This window comes from Odocoileus virginianus, chromosome 19, assembly GCF_023699985.2.
Source record: "Odocoileus virginianus isolate 20LAN1187 ecotype Illinois chromosome 19, Ovbor_1.2, whole genome shotgun sequence".
Classification (NCBI taxonomy): Eukaryota; Metazoa; Chordata; class Mammalia; order Artiodactyla; family Cervidae; genus Odocoileus; species Odocoileus virginianus.
In genome coordinates, this window is record NC_069692.1 from 20,974,038 (window position 1) to 20,997,373 (window position 23,336).

Consider the following 23,336-nt stretch of genomic DNA (forward strand, 5'->3'; position numbering starts at 1 on the left):
TGCCTCAATTCAAAATTCCTCCTGTGCAGTTTCTGTGTAGGAGAGTTTGTGTGTGTGTGTGTGTGTGTTTAATCATCTGTTTTGTACCTTAAATGTTGAATACAGTGTAGCTTCAATCATCTCATCAGAAATTCTACTGCTTGTTGGGGAAGAGTTAGTCCAGCTTATATCGTATTGACCTACAATCAGGACATCGACTACTTCTGCAAAAGGTCCAGTATAATTACAGATTCAATAGAAAACCTAAAATAAAGAGGAAGAGGAAAAGTTGGAATAGGGCAAAATGTGTGTATGTGGAGATCCAAGTTGTGTATCTCCTTTCTCAGTTCCAGATGGTGCCTAGAATCCGCAGGCACATTTTTTAACATGCATCCTCCAAAATGGATTAAAAGGAATGATGCATAGTTGGAGTATCTAAGACCAGAGCTTTAGAAATATGAGTGAGAAACCTGTGGTTAGACAATGGCACATGACTCTAGGATGAAAATATGATTGTTTATTTCAGTTATACTTCATGTAGAAAAAAACAAAACAAAACTGTCTCTTTTATTTTGGTAAGGCAAGATATTTAACCCAGCACTTTCCAAAATGTGTTCTGAGAAGTATCAGTGTGGCCAGATGCCAACCAGAAACCGGTTTTTCAGAGTTTCATGGCTTCATAAGTTTGGGAGGTACTGTTACAAAAAGCAAGTCACATTTAGGCACCACTAGAATTTGCAAGACTTTAATAAACCAATATATTCTGTAACCCCCAGTCAGAGGAAATAGCTCACACACACTCTGCTTTTCTCTGAGGTCATTTTTAGGGGAGTGAAACCACTTTGAGAAATGTGGGTTTTCTCACTGAGAAGGAGTAACTCAACCAGACAAATTAAGGACCAAGACAACTAACAGAAAAACCACCTTTCCCATTGAAATCATTAGCAAATTAAACAGTGATAGGATTCTTCATGGCTACATATTTTTCTCTGAGTTAGTTTCCAAAAAGTTACCCAGAACAAGTACCTCTTAAATGTAAGCTACTGGTTTTGGTGCTCATAAAAACTTCGTAGAAAATCAAGCATTTACACTAAAACTATACAATTGGCCTGAAGAAGTTACTGTTCCCTCCTTAAAATGAAAGTAAGTCATTTAGTCGTGTCCTACTCTTTGTGATCCCAGGGACTGTAGCCTGCCCATCTCCTCTGTCCATGAAATTCTCCAGGCAAGAGTACTGGAGTCAGTTGCCATTTCCTTCTCCAGGGAATCCTCCGATCCAGGCATAGAACCCTGGTCTCCTGTATTGCAGGGAGATTCTTTACCAACTGAGCCTCCTTATGAGATCTAAGAAACATAGAAGATGGCTGAGGATGTTTCTAGATGATAAGAGAAGAATTAGCAGGTGTCATGTGAGTGCTGACATTAGCTCTTGATTGCTAAGACGTCTATTTCAGAGACATCCATCTCAAATAAACATATTACTGGCTATATGACATAGTGACCGATAAAGCAACTAGAAAGAAACCAGGTTGCCCCACTCATGAAGTTTTCCTTTTAGAAAGCTATCTGCTTGAGTGATCCTGCTTATCCCTTCTTGCATTCTAAATCCCATTATTATTATTATTTTTTAAATCTGCTGATAAAGAATGAACCTGTGAAACCTTGAAAGAAAATGAAAGTTGTTCATCTGTGTCTGACTCTTTGCTACCCCATGGACTATACAGTCCATGGAATTCTCTAGGCCAGACTACCAGAGTGGGTAGCTGTTCCCATCTCCAGGGGATCTTCCCAACCCAGGGATCGAACCCAGGTCTCCCATATTGCAGGTGGATTCTTTACCAGCTGATCACCACAGAAGCCCAAGAATACTGGTGTGGGTAGCCTATCCCTTCCTCAGGGAATCTTCCCGACCCAGGAATCAAATCAGGATCTCCTGCATTGCAGGCAGATTCTTTGCCAGCTGAGCTCCCCGGGAAACCCTTGTGAAACCCTAGGTGCCCCATTCTCCAACACCTGTAAAGGCAGAGACCTAAGTCTCCACTGCCTCAGTTTCTCTCTGACCTCACTGTGTGGCTCATGGATGTTCTGGGTACTCCTCTGAATGAATCTTGCTCTTCAGTTTCCTAATGATTTTTTTTTGTGTGGGTGTGTCTTGTAGTCATAATGATCTCAGGGACTGGCCCAGCCACAACATTGGGAAAAAGTGGGGGAAATGTCTGTTGGAGGCTCGCCCCAACATGTATGGTCCAGGGGGTACCCCAGCATTTCTAATTGATAGCATTATTATCAATAGGCTGAAACTTCCCGCAGTGGCTCAGCAGTAAAGAATCCACCTGCAATGCAGGAGACACAGGTTCAGTCCCTGTGTTGGGAAGGTCACCTGGATGAGGACATAGCAACCCACTCCAGTATTCTTGCCTGGAGAATCTCATGGACAGAGGAACTTGGCAGTTTATGATCCATGGGGTTGCAAAGATTCAGACACAACGGAAGCGATTGAGCATGCACAATGATGGTAAGTAACATGACTTAGGAATTCTCTCTCTACACAGGAGTCAGTCACTCCCAACATTTTCAACCCCCCATATTGGAGCATATCCTCAGGTCTGGGAACATGGAATTCCAGGTTCTGCTTGGTTCTTGTCTAGACAGACTGCCACAGGTGCTGAATGCCAGGCTGGGTTCAAGATTTGCCTGCTGGGGAGTCTGTAAACATCGCTTTATGTACCAAAGGAACAGAACTTGATAATGTCCAAAGACAGCTGAAGTAGAAGTTTATTTTAAAAACCCATTATGCAAGAAATTCTAACTCAAAAGCAATAATTAAGAAACATTTAGAAAATCTGGCAAATGTGTTCTATGAGACAATGCAGAAGGGAGACTACTAGAGGATCTTCATCACCTGGTTATGGGGATGGGACTCTGAGTGGTGTGAACGTTGCCTAATTTGGACAAAGTGTGGCAGTCCAAGCAGGGAGCAAACACAGAGGCTATGGAGCCCTCCCCTGGGCCTTTAAGCAGGAAGCAGCAGAGACAGACCATGTTCTCCCTCATTTTAAAGGCCCTGAGTTCACCATCAGAAACTCACTGGAGGAAAAGCCAGGAAAATGCCTACGTCTTCACCCTCTCTAATTTCTCATTAGAGTTTTCTATTTTTTCCTCTCCCAGGTCATAAAATATAATGTAAAACCAAGATGGATTGTAACAAAGCATGATCCAGATATATAACTAATTCCTGCAATTTAAGATCTTCAGACTTCCTAGAAATAAGTTTTTCACTTTATTATATGAAAAATTAAGGTAATGTAAAATTTAGACTTTACAGACAATTCATAATTAGCTGAAATTGTGACCTTTTCCAATACTCACATCTGAATGACATCATTCTTAAAACTACTTAGGGTTTGTCTTAATGTTTTTCCAGAGGTTAGTGCTATAAAGCATTTAGGTCATGTGGAATTTTAATTTTGAATCATAAGAAAAAATATTTTGCCTATAATAGGATCATTACTTTTTTTCTTTCCTTTGAACATGAGCTACAAGGAGAATAAGAAAAACGTGTTCAATGTTTTGTTAGTGAAAATAATTTTGATAAATGTTATAGCTAAAGATTAGAATTCTATTTACTACCTTTAATACAAGTTGTGGGTGCTTTAATACTTTTGCATATCATTATTCATTGATATTTCTAAATGTAATGATGTGAAAGCCTGCTGCCCTCTAAGAATAAATAATGCAAATATGTTTGAATATCTGTACATTTCACACTTTACCAAGTGAGTATATTTCATATGATAACAACTCTGTCCTAGAATAAGGAATACTCAAATTGATGGAAATGTAGTTTTAAATGTAAGCGTAACATCAAGGAATATGGACACATTTTATAATTGTTTTTATATCACTCAAGAAGTCCTGAATGAGTCTCTGGAAAAGTGTGCAAGAGACAAAGGAAGACAAGAAATTAATAGTGTTTTTCAAGAATCTTATGGCTCAGTTGGAAGAAAGAAAGTAAGTCTGTGGAAAGCTAAATGATTAACAAGAAGAGTGAAAGTAAAAGGTAAGACAAATAATAAAGACATGGCTTATTAATGGAGCTCAGAGGAGAGAGAAAGAGAACCACAGCAGTGGTAGTATTTGAACCTGACATAAAAGGATAGGGAAGATTGTGTTAGTTAGAGAGGACCACTTCCACTCTTTGCATGGGTGAGAGAGTGAGAATATGGAAAGATTGCAGCAACAGGACACTATGGTTCCAATGCAGGGGCTAGTGAATGATACAGTTTATTTGGAGTCAAGAATTTTTAGAGGTGGAGAGCTGTATTTTTGAAAAGGAAAATGAGATTGGATTATGGAGAATCTTGAGTGCCAGACCAAATTTAAACTTTGTAATATAATGTGAGAGCATGGGAATACACACAATGACATCAGTTGACTTTAGGAAGAGTGACTAATGTGTGGGAGAAGAAGGGGAACCTAGAGGCAAGGGATGTAGCTATTTGTCTGCTGGTGTTGGCCGACCAACCTCTGGACCACTGAATTAGATGGTGGTCATGGAAGAATGGGAGAGAAGCCGAGACTGCATGAATGTGATTGAAAGTGGGAAAGAGAGGTATCAGTGATAACTGTTTCTAAGGATACCATGAACTGGCTCTTTTTAAGTATCATAGAAATGAAAGTTGCAGTGCATTTTAACCATGAGTTTACACATTCACGGGCTCTTAGGGGTAAAAGTGAGATCAAGTAGCTTTGGTCAATTCTTCTGTTTTCAGTGAAGTTTGCATATCCCTATTTTATATACATGGTCATTCAAAATCAAGGAGACTGAGGAGTCACATTGGCAGCAACTAGTTGTCTGGTTTCTGAAAGCATGGCCTTGGGTCCTGTCACATTGCCTGTCCCCAGATGAGGTGTTATTATAGGTGGGAGCAAAGATCTTAGGATGATATTTTAAATGTGTGAATATCAGTATCTGGAATTTTATTTCAATAACTTAAAATATAAAATGAAAATTTCAGCATGCTCAGCTTCATATTTCCAGTTGAATGCAATGCTTTTGCATATCCAAAGAATTTTAGGACAGTTTTCTATTTAAAAAATATTTTCTTATCAATTTCATGAAAACTTAGTGTAGCGATGTCTATCTCTCTCTCTCCCTAAAAATTATCCTGATCATTTCTGAGTAAATTGTTTCTGAGAAGTGTAAAGCAGCTCAATCTTGTTTATGAAAAGAATGTGAGAGAAGTTCTGAATTTCTCCAAGAGGTCTGCACAGCACTGTAGTAATATTACAAATTCAATATCCTGTATTAGCAACACATTGAACTCGTCACATTTTAGTTTTATGGGAGAGCAATGAATGTAAAAGGCACATAAAACCCACAGCCAAATGGTTGACATCTGACCTTTAATCATCTCCTAGACTCTCCCTTAGTAACATACCGGCTCCTCTTCTCTCCATACACAGTGGGCATATTAACTGCTTCTTAACTTACTAAGCATCATGGTGTTGTTTAAAAAAAGAAATCACTGACTTTCTTGATCCTAGGGGCCTTCTGCACCCTTACCCCTCTTTTTTGTTTTTTAGCACTTATTTTCTGATGTTTGGCCCTTCAAATTGCCACTTCCTTTGTGATTAAAATTAAGATTTGGAACCTCAAGCAAAGGTGTTAAAAATAACATACTGAACACTCACAAGATCAAGAAAAAACTAAGCAGTTTGTTTTGACTTTTGAAACTGTCACCAATAATATAGTTCTTAATTTTTACTAATATATGAATAATTATATAACTTGAAATTAAAAAGCATATATATATATATATATATATATATATATATATATATGTAGCAGAAAATTAAAGAATTCAAGATGGAATTTGTAGGAAGGGACCTCAGAAGAGGCCTGTTCATCCATCACTTGCCAGGGATGAAGGTTGAGAAGTTTGGAGGATGTGACTAATGTCACATGGCTACTTATGGTTGAACTGGGACCAGAACACTCTTGAGTCCAAAACTGCTCCCATACAACTTTGCCCTCAGACATGACATCTCTGTCAGATAGACAATGCTGTACCTTAAATATACAAAGATTGAATAGGAATGCCACACTCTTCAGAGTAAGCCTGGAACTAGATCCCATCTTTGAAGCAAATCTCTTGTTTGCTGTCTCAGTTTCATGAACTTGCATGAAGTATGGCTTCCAGACACTCCCACTTGCCTTAGTTTTGCCTTCATGGGATGAGTAGGGATATAAAAAGTCTGGAAACCTGACTCACCTCAGACCATAAAAAGGCTTTTGTCTGGGAACCTAACCACAAGTGATTCACTAATAGGTGATTGAAAGATTTTTTTTTTTTTTTTGGTCAGGAACTCTCCTTTTCCCCCTTTTATAGAAATGAACAATTTGAAACACAACTAAAGTATAAGATGGTATCAATTCCCACTTCAAAATAGTTCTGCTATACATAAAGATATTTATTTCTTATGACAAAACATTTGTTAGTTCTTCCATAAGTATCCCCTTAATTAAATATACCATTTGTTTTGTCAAAAGTGCAGTACAAAAAGTTCTTTACAAAATATTTTTGTGCATCCAAAAATAGTTCTGTTAGTTAAAAATATTTTTTTAAAATTCTAATTCTGTGTTTTTAGTAGATGAATTAATTATACGCTTCAGGTCAGACAGTGTTGTGATTTCATTTATTGATGTTTAAAAGAAATTAGTAACTCAACTTTGGATTTTCAACACTTATTCTTTAATGCTTACTAAAGATAAGTACTAACATTTTTTAAAAAGTGCTTACTTATGTATGCATTGCATTGCATTTCACTTCTATAGTATTCTTCCCAAGGATCATATGTTATGTTTGACCTTTTAATAACTGACTTCAATTCAAATAAGAAAAAGTAATAGCATTAAACTACATTCAACATTTATTAATATAGCATTTAAACTCAAGGATAATGCCAGACTGCAACATTCTGACAATGAAAATTCATCCTAATCAATCTTTGTCTCTACCCTTTGTAAGAAAAGCAAGAAACTGGGAACACCTTCTATGTTAATCTGAATCACGGCAAGTACCACCCACTTGTGAAGTTAAAAGTCTTTTCATCATATTTATTTTGTATTTAAAAAATAGGTATAGGTTCTCTCCAATTGCCTCTCTAAGTTGTGGTGTGAAAGAATCAACAGACAAAAACATGAATCTTCACTAAGGGCTTGAAATCCTCAGGACGATCCCATTCAGAGGGAAATATAAGATAGATTATATTTAGTGGTGGTGGTAGTATTTATAACTGCCTCAAAATCACTCAGAATCCCCACAAACATTTCAATATTAATTTTCAACTCTCTTTATAATTGCTTATATGCCTTTAAGACTCTACCTCACTTGGTAAAAACAAGACTTAGGCCCTCAACCTTCTGAAAGCAGCCTGTGCAAGTGATTCAGATGAAGGTCTTGATTAACACACTCTCTCTCCAGGTCTGCTCTAACAAATCAAGCATTTCCTGGAAACCCGCCCACAGATTGTGGGACTATTTTTAGTAGCTCACCTCCGGGTAAAGGCAGCTATTAGATATCCTGCCCCTTTCAGGTGCAGTAAAATAGAACATAAAAGAGTGTAATTGAATGATTACAGCTCAGGACTGTAACCAGGAGCCTAGGGTCTCTCTCTTGCTGGGCACTCTGGGAGGTGCCTCTGAGAGCCTTCCTCTGCCCCAGCACCGGGTGAAGCCTACACGAGGCCCCGCCTGTGCCCTGCAGAAGCGATGCCACCTCAAAAAAGGCACTGCTGGGCTTGTTCTCTGTTCCCACACATAGGTGTTGAAGAAGGGAGGGGGAATTCGTTTCTTTAGAGAGATCCTGTGCATTCCTGTTATTATCTTAACAGTCTCAGGAGGTAGATGGGTAGCATCATTCTCTCTGTACCATGAGCAGCGCTTATCCATCAGTGGAGTTTGTGTACCCCTGAAGCACACATGGCTAACACACAGCAAACCTGGGTTTAAGCCAAATGCATGCTATTCCTCTCTACTTTTCCAGAGGAAACTGACAAACAAGCCCTAGAACAAGGTGGTTGAATCGTTCATTGTCCAAAGCAGAACGGGAGGTGACATAGGAAACATTTTCCCTTGAAAAGCCTCATCGTCTAGGAGGAAAAGGAAGGTGGGACTTCCAGGGAAATACGCAGCAGAGTAGGAGGTAGAAAGTGTCCAAACATTTACACAGAATTGATGCTGACCACTTCTGTCTCCCCCGACTGTGGACTAGTTTGGACTTTAGTCACTGGAGCAGAGAGCTGTGATGGAAAATGAACTTTCAAGGGCTGTTTATCTCATTAAGCAATGTTTCTTCTGCCTCTCCTCATCCTCTAAATGTTTTGTTTATTTTGGGGGAGAATTTTTTTTTTTTTAATTCAAGCTGAAAAAATTTGCTTGCAAGCCTTTGCATGTTTATGAAGGGCAAAGACTATATACATTTTGAATCCCTGTAGCCTCTATGACATAAAAATAGTTAACCAAGTATGAGATGATCTCCCCAGTCACAGTGCAGGGAAAGCATTGTGAATACCCAGTAACTAGCCAACATTAGCAGTTAGTAGCAATTAAGGCGTGGTGGCATGAAGTTAAGGTTTTGAGCATTTGGAATCAGTCTGGTGGTGGTACTCATAGGCCTTCAGATCTCTGAGGAGAAGGAACAGCTACTTTGTGGTGACTTCCTGGGGGGGAATCATTTTGGAAGCAAAGCTTTGTTGGACGTTTTGCAGAGTTTTTTGTTTGTTTTTGTATCAGTTTGTGTATTGTTACAATTGCTTCACCCATGCAGAAGACACCCTTTTATTTAAACCATGAAATCTGACTGTAGTTCTGAAAGTGATTGAAAATAATCTGCTAGCAGAATAGAATTCTCAACAAAATCGATGCTTATTTTTGTTTTGGCCAGAGCCCTTTTCAGGATCTGAAGTGTGCACTGTGTATGATAAGGCAGCAGTTAATGGAAGCCTGTGCTTTAAAAGGAGACATTTAGAGATGACAGAACTGGAAGGAATCAAGAAAATGTACCAGTCTAGGACCAAAGAAAAATGGATATTCACTTATTAATGACTGTTGAGGGCATCAGTGTTGTTGGGGTCTAGATCAGTCAGCATGGGCTACGTTATGCCATGGTGCCCAAATATTTGAGAATCTCAGTGCCTTGAACAGGAAAACTTGACTGATTAGTCATATTGCCCATATGATTGGGTGTTACTCTGCAGAATCTTAGTCATTCCAGGCAGAGAAGCCTCTACCTGGAAACACGCTAGTGACCACAGCTGAGGGGAAAAGTGTGGTTCTGCGTGGGAGTGACCACGTTGTTCTGGTTGCTATTGACTTTTTGTAAATCATATGTCAAGCCTCATTTCCAAGGAGCAGGGAAGCATAACCCTTTCCCAGGGAGGGAAAGCAGGTCTCAGTAACTGGTGATACAATCTATCACAGAGTCCAGTAAATAATTGATGCTTACAGAGTTAAGTAGTCTGAGTAATGAAGAAGTTAAATGAATCCCCATACACTTCATTCAACAAATATTTATTAGATTCTTTAAATATTAGGCAGTGTACTGAGTACTATTTTATAAGGCAGGTAGATGATAATATGTGTTCATCAAGCATTTGCACTTAAAGGAATACATTTTATCTATCTGAGAAGAAAGTTTGTGTGGGTTAGCTCATTTCTCTGAGACAAAGCAAGGGCACAATATGAACTGTTTTAGTTCTGTAGTGAGGCATTGCAGCTTACTATAGGTTATAAAAATTCAAGTTGCTTATAAAAACTTAAGGTTATGATGTCACAGTTTCTATAGGTCAGTGTCTTAACATGGTGTGACTGGCTTCTCCACCCAGGGTCCCATCAGGCTGAATCAAGGTGTCAGCTGAGGTTCTCATCTGGCGCTTGGGATCCTTGCTGTGGTTGGCAGAAGCCATTTCCAGTGGTTGTAGAATTCAGGTTCTGGTTTTCCTGCTGGTCATTGGCTGGGAGCCCCTTTCAGTCCTAGGGACCACCCTGGACTCCCTGCCCTGTGGCCTCCACAGGCCATTCACACTTGTTTACTTTCTGCCAGGCCAGCCCAAGTGTGTATCCCTGACTTCTGGTTTGACCAGCTGGAGAAAAGGTTCTGCTTTTAAAGTGCTTGTGTGACTCGTTCAGATCCACCTAGGTAACCTCTCTATTTTAAGGAGAGCTGATTTGGGATCTTAATTACATCTGCAGAAACCCTTCACGGATTAACCCTTCACTAGATGAGTCTTTGATTGAATTATTGGGATCTATGTTATGTGAACACGAAAATCTGGGCAGTAGGGGGCCTCGCAGAGTTCTGCCTAATACCTGGTCCCACCGCAGGGATGCGGGGGTTAGTATGACTTGCATAGTGTCATGTGGTTCTCCTGAGTAAGAACTAGACTTATTTAGATTGGTATCTAATTGAGGGCATTTTGTGATTAGTAAAAGCCTGGCTCTGCTTCTGATGTGGTTTCTCTAAGAGTTGCACTGAACGTAATCCCTTAAATGCTAAGAGGGCAGCAACTGAAGTAGTCAAGAGTTCTGGCAGGAAATAGACAGTGTTCTCTAACTTGGTAATTGGGGAAAGTTTAATAAGAAAGGCTTCCCCCGCCCCCATTCTTCCTTCCTTCCCTCTCTCTGAGCTGTAGGCAGAGTTTAGGATTCAACAAGCTATCGTGCAGTACCTCTCCTGCGCCAGAAGGGAGAAGGAGGAGGTGTGGGGCCAGGAATCTGGAGTGGTGAGACAGGTGGAGAGGGACACCTAACTGGAACTGTGGCCTTTCATGGAAAGATCCAACCAATCTATGGAAATTGAGCAGGGTCTTGGTGGGGAGTAAGTAGCTTGATTGCATTCTCCTCCCACCCTCTTATATTTAGCCAAGAGGGCAAAAGAGGCTGTTGGTTCAGTCCTCAGAGGTCAGCCTCCTGGGGCAAGAACATGGTGGAGAAAGGAGCAGAGCTAGAAGGACGAACAAGAAATATGCAGCCCGGTTACCAAAGGCGTGTTTCTTGGCTGTGGTCAGGGTCACAGGCTCTGTTGTGACTTGCAGCTGTAGCGTTTCTTCATCTGTGCTTCACAGAATGTTTTGATGAGCTTGATTATAACTCACATCCCATTAAACTCACTCATCCGTATGTATGGTTGTCTTTCTGCTGTTTTGAACTTACTGAGTGCAAGGGTCATATCATATTCATCTTTATACCTACAGTACCTGTGTGCTTGGCTCAGAGGAGGAGATTAACAAATGCTTGTGGAATTATAATTATATGAAACCAGTGGTAAATTATTATCAAAGGCCTATAAATCGATTTGGTGTTAGAGGTCTAAACAAATATACATGGTTCCAATTGCTCTCTAGGATATTTTAGTCCATGTGAGCTGAGGGAGAAGGGGCACTTATTGTTGCAACAAGTCTTACCCTATGACAAGTTGATGTTCCACTTCATTCTCTATTTAAAGGTCAGCAATTCCAGGCTATCCTACATACTCCATTCAATAAGTATTAAAATCGATCAACACAGAAGGACAAGTTAAGGTAGGGTAAATGAGACAGCTTGGAGCTACTTGTAATCAAACTGCAGTTGGCTTTCTAGCTCTTGATGGCCTTAGAATGAGAGGGTTGGATGTCCTATCTTCCTGCCATTGTCATGTGTGATTCTAGCTGCCAGCAGGGAAGGGTGTATGCTTAGTCTATGGAAAAATTGTTTTCTCCTGCTTTACTTTTTTTTTTAAACATTTTTTCAAAGCAAAGCACTAGGTAAAGATAAATGTGGTCAGCTTGATTTATGATCATTGTTTTGATTCCTATAGAATCACATGCTGAAGAATCTCAGGGACTGACAGTCTGGAGAAAAATGTAAATGTCATAATTTTGTTAATTGTTTTAGCATGTGTTTCTTCCACATGTCTAAAAGCAACTGTAATTGAGGATTGCGGTTTCTGGGGCACAGCCAAAATTGCAATGTGACTAACAACTGAGGAAAATATCGTGGGATGTCATGTGCTGTTGGATCTTTTATCTTTTTTTTTTTTAAATTAACCTCTGCCAAAGTGAGTATTTTCCAGTATTTAAGTATGTTACTGGAGTATGAAAAGAAGAATTGTATAAAAATCTTCTTATGTATGAACATACAGATTGAATTCTTGGATTGGTGTTTATCATCAGATAAAAAATAACATATAAAACTCACTTTTAAATTCTGTGACTATCTATTCCATCCTGGAGTCTCCTATTTCAAAAATTGGATTTGTGGGAAAAAACCCAGCTCTCTCAATTCTTTAAACATTTCAATGATAAGAGTCTTTCTCAAGGAAGCAAATATCAGGAAATTCAAATACAGGTAAGAAACCATAATCTGCCCTCACCTTCTTGCTCCAAAGCATAATAACTCTATTGAGAATCCCTGAAACCAGTGGGTGATCTGACCCTGAGGCTTCATATACAATTTCTCATTTTTATGACAGGAATTTCACAACTTCAAGGCAAAGTTGAAAAACAGTCTATTTCCCCACTTAAGCAAGTGATCAGGTTGCTTCAGGAACAAAGCGAAGGGCTGAGCTCACATGCCCAGCCAGGAGCTCTCTTGCAAGCTTCCTGGTTTGGGATAGACTGCAAATGCTATTAGTATATTTCCTGGTATTTCAGCCTTCTGTGAATTGCACAGTAACTAGATCTTTGAACAAGGAGCATCTGGTAGCCAGAATCCCACAAAAACTTTCCCATATTTTTCAGAACTGTCTGCTTGTTTGGGGGCTGTTCTCTCATTGTTTTATACTATTCCTTCTGTTTCTCTCCCCACATGTCTGTAATTCACAAATATTTTTGTCACATTTAAAACTGACTCTACATAAGTGACTAAGCTGATTGTTGGTGCGTCCAGCAGGTCATAGGAAGCTGTTGCTGACACAGTCTCTTCATTTTCCTGACAACTCCCACCCCCTCCTTTATCCAGGGTGACTTGCCCGGCAGCTGCTGTGAGGTGCAGAAGCAAACGGAAAGCCTATCCTGCCGGTGGCTGGAGAAAAGCCTCCAAAGTATTATTTGGAGTAAAATCAGATAGAAAATCAAAGTGCAGAGAGCAGAGGAAGAAAGGACAGCTAAGATAAGCGTTCTAGCTTCTTCATGGAACTGTGTAAGGGCTCTGAAGAGCCTGAATTGTTATGTAAAAATCTGCCAAATGATCATGTCCAAAGTTTTTTTCTAAAAAGAGTTTACATTATAGGCTCAAGGGGTTTGGTTAATATTAAATTTTATAATCAAGAGAGAAGGGAGAGTAAAGGGCAGTAAGAAATAATAAAAGTAGGGTACATGGAAGGAAATAAGGACAATAGAATAGCCCTTTCCTATTCTCATCAGTTACTTTAGACTTGACCTTGTGAGCTGGCATGTAAGGATGCCGTTTATATAGCAAACACGCATCTAATTTAGAGATGAGAAAATGAAGGTATAGAGAGGTTAGCGATGTGTGTGCAAGCTCAGTCACTTAGCTAATAAGTATCAACCATAGGCTCTGGGGGCTGCTCTTAATCACTAGTTTAAATCAAGAGGCTTTCTCTTTTTTCTCTTGATATGTGTTATAGCATTTTTTTTAAAATAATCTGGAGAAAAAAGTTATACACTAAACTGTTATTCTGGGTGTTGTAATTATGGGTGATTTAAAATTTTATTCTTACCTGCATTTTATATAAAATTATTTTCTTAGTTCTAAGAAATTAAAGTTCAAGATTGTTAATCTCTCATCAACAACGGGCACCAAGACTATGCACAAGAAAGAAGAGTTTGGTATTAATCTATCATGACTACCATCATTATAGTGAAATGTGACTTGTTCATAGTAAGATGCTTAATGAAATCAGTGAATGAAAAACAGTCCCAACAAAGAGTACTTTTAATGTGAATTTATGGTGCTGGACTAAATAAATACCTTTGATTTCTGTAACATGTACCCTGATGCCCCATGACCATGTGTCTTGGTTGTGTCTTCATAGGCACCAAGAAATGGGGACCTGGGCTAGTGATGTGGTAATTTCTGCTTTGAAAAATTTCCAGGTAAAACCCATCTTGGTGATCTTAAGGAGCTGACTCATCCACTGCTAATTTGCTACAACAGACTAACACAGGGGCTTCTCTGATGGTCCAGTGCTTGCAGCTTCATGTCCAGTGCAGGGGGTGTGGGTTTGACTCCTGGCTGGGGAGGTGAGATCCACATGCCTCATGGCCAAAAATCCAAAACACAAGACAGAAGCAGTGTTGTAACAAATTCCATAAGGACTTTAAGAATGGTCCACATCAAAAAATCTTAGGAAAAAAAAAAAAGACTTAGGACAGTTGCTTGAGGAAAATCCGTACTTTTCTATCAGTTATCTTAAAAGTGGAGGCAGTTGAACAGTTCTTCTTTGAGGCAGGGGTCCTGGTTAGGCTTCTTTATTTCCACAAAAGGATCTAAAACTAAATAATTGCCCCTTCCCAAATCCTGAAGTGTAGGCTGCTCCTTCAACCCATCCCCTCAGGATGTGGACCTTCTACTCTCCATTCAGACTTTGACTCTCCACAGAGAATGAAATTGGGTTGCCTCCAGCCCCTTTCTCCAAAGCCCTGCTGAGGAAGTGACCCTTCAGAAGGTGGTTTGAAGGTGATTCCCTGGGCCCTCAAATTTCTCTGCATGCATCAGGTCAGACCTCTGAAAAGCAGTAACTCAGACCACATTGTCTTGACCCCATTCAGAATTATTATTCCCTAAGCTTTCGTGGCATGTCCTCAGTTCTTATCAATGTATACTATGAAACTATCAGCCACCTGACTATGTGTCCAGATGTCATTTACTACTTCGGCAGGAGTACACATCCAAAATATTACCTGAAAAATTGTTCAGATTTAGCACTAGGAATTTTTTTTTCTTTGATGAACTGATTTGTTTCTTTCTAACAATAAGAATATTTGTGGAGAAGGAGGATGAGGTTGAGTGTCTCTGGGAGAAGCCAAGATGACTTTCTACTGAAATTCTCATGGAGTTGTCAGTGTTGCAAGTGTGATCAGACTCAGTGAAGCCAATTCACTCTGCTCAAACTTCTAAAAGTCAGAATCCTGATGTGGAATGCCATTGACCATCATCTGAGGTCTGCTTTTCCTGTCATCTTTAAGTTTGCTTACAAAACACAAGAAGCAAAACCAAGAGAGATGGACAGTTTTAAGAGAAATTCTGTCAGGGCTTAGGGTCTAGTGCATTGTCCTGGTCAATAAAACACTCATTTCTCTGCAATTCAAGGCCAAATTTTTTCTCCTTCCAGGGTGATGCTGGATAATTCTGTACCATCTTCTGTGTCTTTAGCTTTCTCTTGAGTTGGTACCAGAGGAACATCCTCTTTCTAGTCATAGAGTGGCTTTCCCAGGTGAATATATTTCATTAGGATTCCTCTTACTATAACCTATAGCATCATAGATTTGCCTTGTTATGTTAAATTTCAGTTTCACCTTAGTTTGGATATTTCAAAGCTTTGTGTATGTGTATTTATAGCTATGTAAATGTAAAATTTATATAAATGTATCTCTCACAGCTGACAGATCACACTGATTGTTGTGAATTTTACTGAGCACAGTCAGAGGGCACACTTCTTTCAAAATTGAGGTGTTGAGAAGTGCACATCAGTATTTTCTTCATTATTACCAAAAATATTATGTAACTCATTTTATCTCCTGTTGCTTCTACTCCAAAAAAAAAAAAAAAAAGACTTACAAGGAATGAAGGTCAGATCATGTAGAAATGTATAAACCCTTAGAACCCGTGTGATATTTAGTGAAGTTTGGCCTTAAAGAATCTGTTCTCAGTTATACTTACTTTCATCTTTTTATTGTTTTTGTTTTTGCAAGTCTATCCACAGCCATCTGTAAACAGAGGTGAGGCAAAGAACATAACAGACAAACAAATGAACAGATCACTTGTTTACCCAGCCCCTCTATTTAGGATGTGGCAGTTTTCTATGTTCTGTTGGGTAAAGTCAGAAATCCTCACTAATATACAGATTTTCCACTGGTGAAATGAGAAATACTATAAACTTTTATAGTAAAATATAATTTAAATATGAAGAAAAATATTAGAAGTCAAATTCTGCTCTTTAAAATGGTCAGTTTATAGAGTATTCTAGTAATTAAATACATTATCTGAGAGTTATCTTTAATTTTAGGCATAAATCACACATATATACATATATATATATATATATATATATATATAGAGAGAGAGAGAGAGAGAGAGAGAGGGTATATATAATGTCAGTAGTATGGGTATGTATTCATATATAATAGAAGTAGACCTTATACTAAGATCTGTTCAGACTTTTTGCAGTCGCTCTAAGCAATCAAATATCATTGGTGAGAACTGGGAGGGAACTAATCCTCTGAACTTTAATATTCTTGTTTCAATTCTAGACAATGAGAGGTTGAAAACTTTAAGAACAGATGCATACCATGTGCTATGTTTGTGCAAAAGTAGGCAAATAAAAGAGTTACTGTGTGTGTCTACAGAGATAGAAACTGTACACCCCATTTTGTTGCTAATTAGACATGAAAGAAGTTGGCTTTCATATAAACATCAAGTTCTTCTTGTTGCTTCCCTCTCCCTCAGTGTTAAGTTTCTGATTATTTCTCAGAGCTTCTTGAAGAAGGCATTAGGAATAGATAATTCATCACGTTACCAGTATTAATCTGTGAAACAGTGATGGGACTGATGATCTAATACAGTTAACAAAAACACCACCATGCATTTTTATCTCTCTCTCTTTTTTTTTCCCCCAGGAAACGGGGAAGGGATTCTTTTTCCAGTAGTGAAGAACAAAGGCAGTTTAGGGGGTGGGTTGGATTTCCTATGTTACCCTGCACAAAGTTGTTTTTTTTCCTAGAAGACTGTAATCAACACACAAAAATGCACAATGGGTAGAATAGTTGAGCAAATTTATGTCTTTAATTATATATTTCAATACAGTTTACTTTTAGGAATAGTTTTGTGAGTACTATAAATAAATTATAAATGGAAGAATTATAATGAGAATGAAAAGAACTTTGAAAAAAAATTTTGGCATGATCCAGCTATTGTGGAAAAGGAATGGATCCAATTAAAAAATGATGGCAGGTCTCATCTTGATTTCCTATTAGTTTTTTTTTTAAATTATAGTTAATTCATAATGTGTTAGTTTCAAGTATACAGTAAAATAATTGTTATGCATATATATTTTTCAGATTCTTTTACATTATAGGTTATTATAAGATATTGAGTATAGTTCCCTGTGCTGTAGAGTAGGTCCTTGTAGTTTACCTATTTTATTTATGTGTGTGTGAGTAGCTCAGTTGTGTCTGACTCTTTGTGACCCCATGAACTGTAGCCTGCCAGGCTCCTCTGTCCTTGGAATTCTCCAGACAGGAATACTGGAGTGGGTTGCCATTCCCTTCTCCACGGGATCTTCCCGACCCTGGGTCTCTTGCATTGCAGGCAGATTCTTTACCTTCTGGGCCACCAGGGTGATACCTTATATAGAGTAGTGCATATGTGTTAATCCCAAATTCCTCATTTATCTCTCCTCACACCAAGTCCCTTTGGCAACTGAAAGTTTGTTTCTGTCTGTGAGTCTATTCTGTTTTTAAAATAAGTTCACTTGTATCATTGTTTTGTATTCCACATATAAATGATAGATAGGATATTTATCTTTTCTGTCTGACTTCACTTATACTTCACTTAATATGCTAATCTCTAGGTCCATCCATGTTGCTGCAAATGGCATTATTTCATTCTTATGACTAGTATTTTACATACATACACACACACACACACACACACGTATATGTATTTATACACCACATCTTCCATTCATCTGTTGATTGACATTTAGGTTCATTTATATCAGTGAGTACCAGAGTATGTTGATCCAGTGTCTAGAGATGATGCCTGACCCATTTTCCTGAAAAATTCAACCCATAATTTGACAATTAATAGACAAATAATATCAATGAAGAACATTGCATTTCTTTCTTTCCTCATAGCTAAGACTAGTGGTTATAGCCATGTAGAGGATTTTCAGGGCTGATGACTATCTCTAGAAATTTGGGGCCCATTCATGTCCTTTGTACTTTCCCCACTGACAAAGTACATACTTTTACATCTGACCAACAAGAGAAGCCTTTTGGAGGAAAAGAATGACAGAGTGTGGGGACACTGGGAAAAGAGGGTTATGTGTGGACAGCATGACCAAAGTTAACCATCTCTAAAATCAGATAGCTATTCCAGCTCTGCCAGTCCTAAACTGTGTGATTTCAAAAAGACTTTTTAAAGTGATGTTTTTTCCCCTAACTAAGCTTCAGACATTTTGAAAATCAGAAAGAAGTAGTTCTTTCTTCTGAGTCATTGACCAACCACTCCCAACTGATTCAGCATGCAGAATGTGCTTGCTGTTTACTTGATCTGCTGCAGAAAAGCTTCCCTGGAAGGCTAGCACCTTAACTGAAACTGGTCAGGAAACTATCACTAATCAAAGGAACTCAAGAAGTTATTACCATACTGTCATCATCCGTGCATTAAAGAGTCTATTAGCAATTGCTAAGGCATCTGTCTTTCCAGATTCAACACAAGACACTCTGGCACTGGAAGAAATAGAAAACACCTGGATAACCAAGAGGGCATGGACAAATGCAAGTACCTATCTCCCTAAGACAGAGCCATTTGTATGTTACTTGAGATAACTTTAGATAGCCATAATAACATAACCAAGAGTTTGTGGTCATCACCACTTATGAGAAAGCAACAGTTCACTAAGGACTCAAGCAAACTGCCATATTGACCCAGGGATCAAGATGTGACAAAAAGTATACTTTCCTTCCCCTAAAAAGCAATGAAGGATACTTTCTTTCAGTTGAAAAAACTGAGTATTTATTATGTTCAAAATACTATGTTAGATCATCGGGGCTTACAGAATTCTGCAAAACAATTCCTCTTTTCACAACTTAACTGGTAGTTGTGAGAGCCCTAAATAATTTTAATTCCAAGTAAAGTGAAAGTAAGCATTACTGACTGGTTAGATGTTCAAAGGGAAGGCTGATCTCTTAGATTACTCTCATGAGTGTGGGGAACCTTGAAGAACTGATGTTTGAACCAGGCCTTGAAAGATAAAATTTGGGAGGAGGAATGGAAGAGAGAATAAGAGTGAACTCGTTCTCAGATGGAGGGACCAGTGTAAACAAAGGCAGAGGGGCAAGGAAATTTAAGGAATGATGAGGTTAGTTTTCTGAAACAGGAGGGTTATAAGACGGGACCGAAAAAGAAAGCTAAAGAAGTAGATTGTTTTGAGAGCGTAGGGAGCCTTGATATTAGACTAATGAATTTATTGTTTAATGAGGAATTATCTGTAATAGGGAAACATTGAGGGGTTTTAAACTGTGGAAAGATGTGATAGCAACCCGTGTTGTAGTATTTGCAATTTGAGAGAGGTGTATGTCAGTGTTCATCAGCTTTTTCTTCATTATCGCCCCTATAAGGAGCATTTGTAGACATCAGCCTGATATTTCACAGGTTTCCCATACAGTGATGTTCATTGAGAGCTGATCTATTGCATCTTGTTTCCATCAATGGCCAGGATATTCTTTCTTTCTTATCTTTTTAAATTTCCTTTAGTGTGTTTGAGCCTTGAGTAGCTGTTGAGATAGAGCAATCTAACATCATTAGGTACTTGGTGAGTGTCATAGGAATAAAATTGCAAAAATGAGACTTTCCTAGTTTTGAACCCAATGAAGAGCTGTGTAATGTTTGAATCAGATTTTTTTTAAAGAAGTTACCATTGTTATAAAAACATCATAACAAACAGCAAGTTGCAAGCATACTTAGATCATTCTTACTGAAGAAAATAAACATTTATTGCCAACTGTGTAAGGGCAGATTTGATGACTGATGGAAAAATCACACTGCTTTGTCAGTTCACATAAATAATAATTCATCAAAGGAACATGTGTTGATGAGTGCAGTCTGGTTTGAATTGAAACCACAGTGCATTCTTGGGCAAAAGCTAAAGTACCTGAGCCTCATTAAAAAATCTCCAGCACATTATCTAAGCATATAAACAATCCTTCCTAAGCTATGTAATCAATCTCATCAGAAATGCTCAGGGATGACTAAGGTGGCCTCTATTTACCTGGAGAAAAACATATCTGGATGCCCAAGAAAGTCTGATGAGTACTTAAGAAATACGATCTGAGTTCACTTTTGCAATAGATGCTCATCAAATTGATCTGTGACCAGATGAGTGTTTACCAGACACTAAGGAAAATAACAAGTATTGGCTGCTCAGCTTTCTCTGATAATCATTGTTCAGTGGAAAAGGATAGAATGTGATATTTTCTCTGGTGAGCTTTCCACTCTTGGGCCACCCCAATCCAAAGGGCCTCTGTGCTGTCGATGAACTGATGAGATTTGGCAAGCTGGTGTGTGAATCTGGTGGCCAGGTGTCTTAGTGTGGTTGAGACAGGAGCTAACAGATTTGACATGTGGGAATATTGCTCCCAGATGCTCCCCCAAGGGAAAGGACAACTTTCTTTCAATGACCTGTCCTTTCAAGATGAGTCCTATGGTGCAGGCACTGCAATTAATTAGCTCTGGGAGAGGAAGCAATGCATCATGGGTGACTTTCTGCCAGAAAAAATAAGCACTTCCAGAGGGTGCTGCCGATTTCTTAGTAAAATCCAGTGGTCTGTGTCTGGAGGTTGTCCAAGGCAAATCAAATAAAGAAATCTTCAGAAACTGAGGCGATAAGGAAGAAAGAACACAACGAGGATGAGTGGTGCTGATTTTGAACTGAAGAAAAACCTAACAGGCAAAGCCATGTCACAGACAGTCATGGCCCTTGCTGCCAAAGTCTGTGGAAAAATACAACCAGAATTTGATGCCCCTGATGTCAGTGCTCTGATGTCCAGTGCCCCATAGCCTGTCAGTTCTCAAATACTATTGTATCACTTGGAAACAAATACCTGTCTGACAGTATTTTGACATTTATATGTTTAAGAGACTTTATTACTCTATGAATTGCATTAGCAAAGCTTTTTTCAGCTTGTCATTCAGCAGAGTTCTCAGTGTTCTTCCTTTCTTCCAAACTCTAGAATGAAATGCCCACCTTGTCAACCACTTTCATGATTCCAGATTACACCTCCTGAAAAATGAAACCATCTCTATGCAGAACTGGATTGACAACATCTGAATCCATGTTGGTAATGAAAAAAGGCAAAGTTGGTTGCCTATTTTGGTTAGGCAAAGTAACACATATATTGGGCAAGCATGGGTTATGTTGCCCAGATTTCAGGGAAACGAGCCCGTCATGACTCTCATCCTCTAAGGGTCTCTGTCCTATAGCCAGTATCTAAGAGGAAAGTTTGACGGGTCCTTTCTTGGAATATAAATGTATTTTATTCATTCACTCTATTACATGAAATTATTATTGTTTACTTCCCCAAAATTAAATAGATTTCTGTGTTTCTGTTTCTCATTGTTCATTTCTAGCCTTCTATGTCATCTCTTGGGGCTTCCCAGGTGGCTTGGTGGTAAAGAGTCACCTGCCAAAGCAGGGGACAGGGGTTCAATCCCTGGGTTGGGAAGATCCCCTGGAGGAGAAAACGGCAACCCAGTGTTCTTGCCTGGAGAATTCCATGGGCAGAGCCTGGTGGGCTACAGTCATAGGGTTGCAAAAGAGTTGGAAATGACTGAGCGACTGAGCCTGCATGCATGCATCATCTCTTTATTACTCTGAAGAGCAGTAAAGAAGTAACTCTGTTATGTGAAAAATATGTCCTATTGCAGGTTCTGGTTAGGGTCATCTGGGACAATTCTGATAATATTTCAAATATTTCATACTCCTCATTTCAAGTTACATAAACTTTCCTTTTTATTAGATTTCAAAGAGAAAAAAGAAAAAGTAATGTGTTTAACTCCTGGGATTTAAAAACCTGTAATTAATTTGAACCAAGCTGTATTACTTTTTGCAAGGCTCTCTTTTAAAATTTTTGTTGGTTTATTAAAAAAAAATCAGAAATACTTTTGCAGTTTTCTTTTAGAATAGGATGGATTAACTGGCCTTAGTGCTTCTGTGGGGCTTCCCTGGTGGTTCAGATGGTAAAGAATTTGCTTGCAGTGTGGGAGACCTGGGTTCAGTGCCTGGGCTGGGAAGATCCCCTGGAGAAGAGAATGGCAGTTCGTTTCAGTATTCTTGCCTGGAGAATCCCCATGGATAGAGGAGCCTGGTGGGCTGCAGTCCATAGGGTTGCAAAGAGTCAGACATGACTGAGTGACTAAGCACAGTACTTCTGTATTATATTAATTTTATATTACACTGTATATGAATTTCCATTCTTTAATTTTGATCTGAAGCTTGCGTCATTGATCATTTTATTGTCTTTCAGCTCCGAATCCACCCTTCTCTGCCCTGCTTTGGGAAAAATGAACTGGACCCTGTAAACATTTTTCCTCCGCTGCTGGTGTGATGCTCAACTTTGCCAATAGAGGGCACTAGAGGGATACTACAAATTGATAGTGCCAGGTTGATACTTCCCTCCCGGTTCCAGGCTTCCATTTGTTATTCTACGAGGAAGTCTAGAAGTTCCAGCTACATTCTTAGGGTACACTTTCATCAACCAGGGGCTGCTTCTGAGCACCTCTTATGGACCCTATCTGTGGTAGCTTTGGTTGAACTCTCAGACCACACCCTCTTTGAAGAGATCTGAATCTCAGTTTGGGGTCCCTTTCCCTCAGCCAAGAGGTAGTAGCTGCCTTTTTGCACATCGAAACTCCAGACTGCTTAGAGTTCTCTTTTAGTCCTTTTAGTAGTTCACCTCCTTTTATGAATTAATAATTACTTATATTACTTTATTTTCTACTCAAACTACTGATCTGATTTCTGTCTCCTGACAGGGCCCTTACTGATGCAAGTTATTTACAGGTATTCTTAATGTATACATATCTAATCCATCTAAATATTTTTTAAATTTTCCAAGAGAGGGGGAGACCCTTGCTTCTGTATTTTTGATTTCTTTATTCCCTTCAGAACTTTGTATAATATTCCATATATATATATTGGGCTTTCCTGGTAGCTCAGTTGGTAAAGAATCCCCCTGCAATGCAGGAGAGCCCAGTTCGATTCCTGGGTCGGGAAGATCCGCTGGAGAAGAGATGGACTACCCACTCCAGTGTTCTGGCCTGAAGAATCCCCATGGACAGAGGAGCCTGGTGGGCTACAGTCCATGGGGTCGCTAAGAGTCAGACATGACTGAGCGACTTTCACTTTTACACG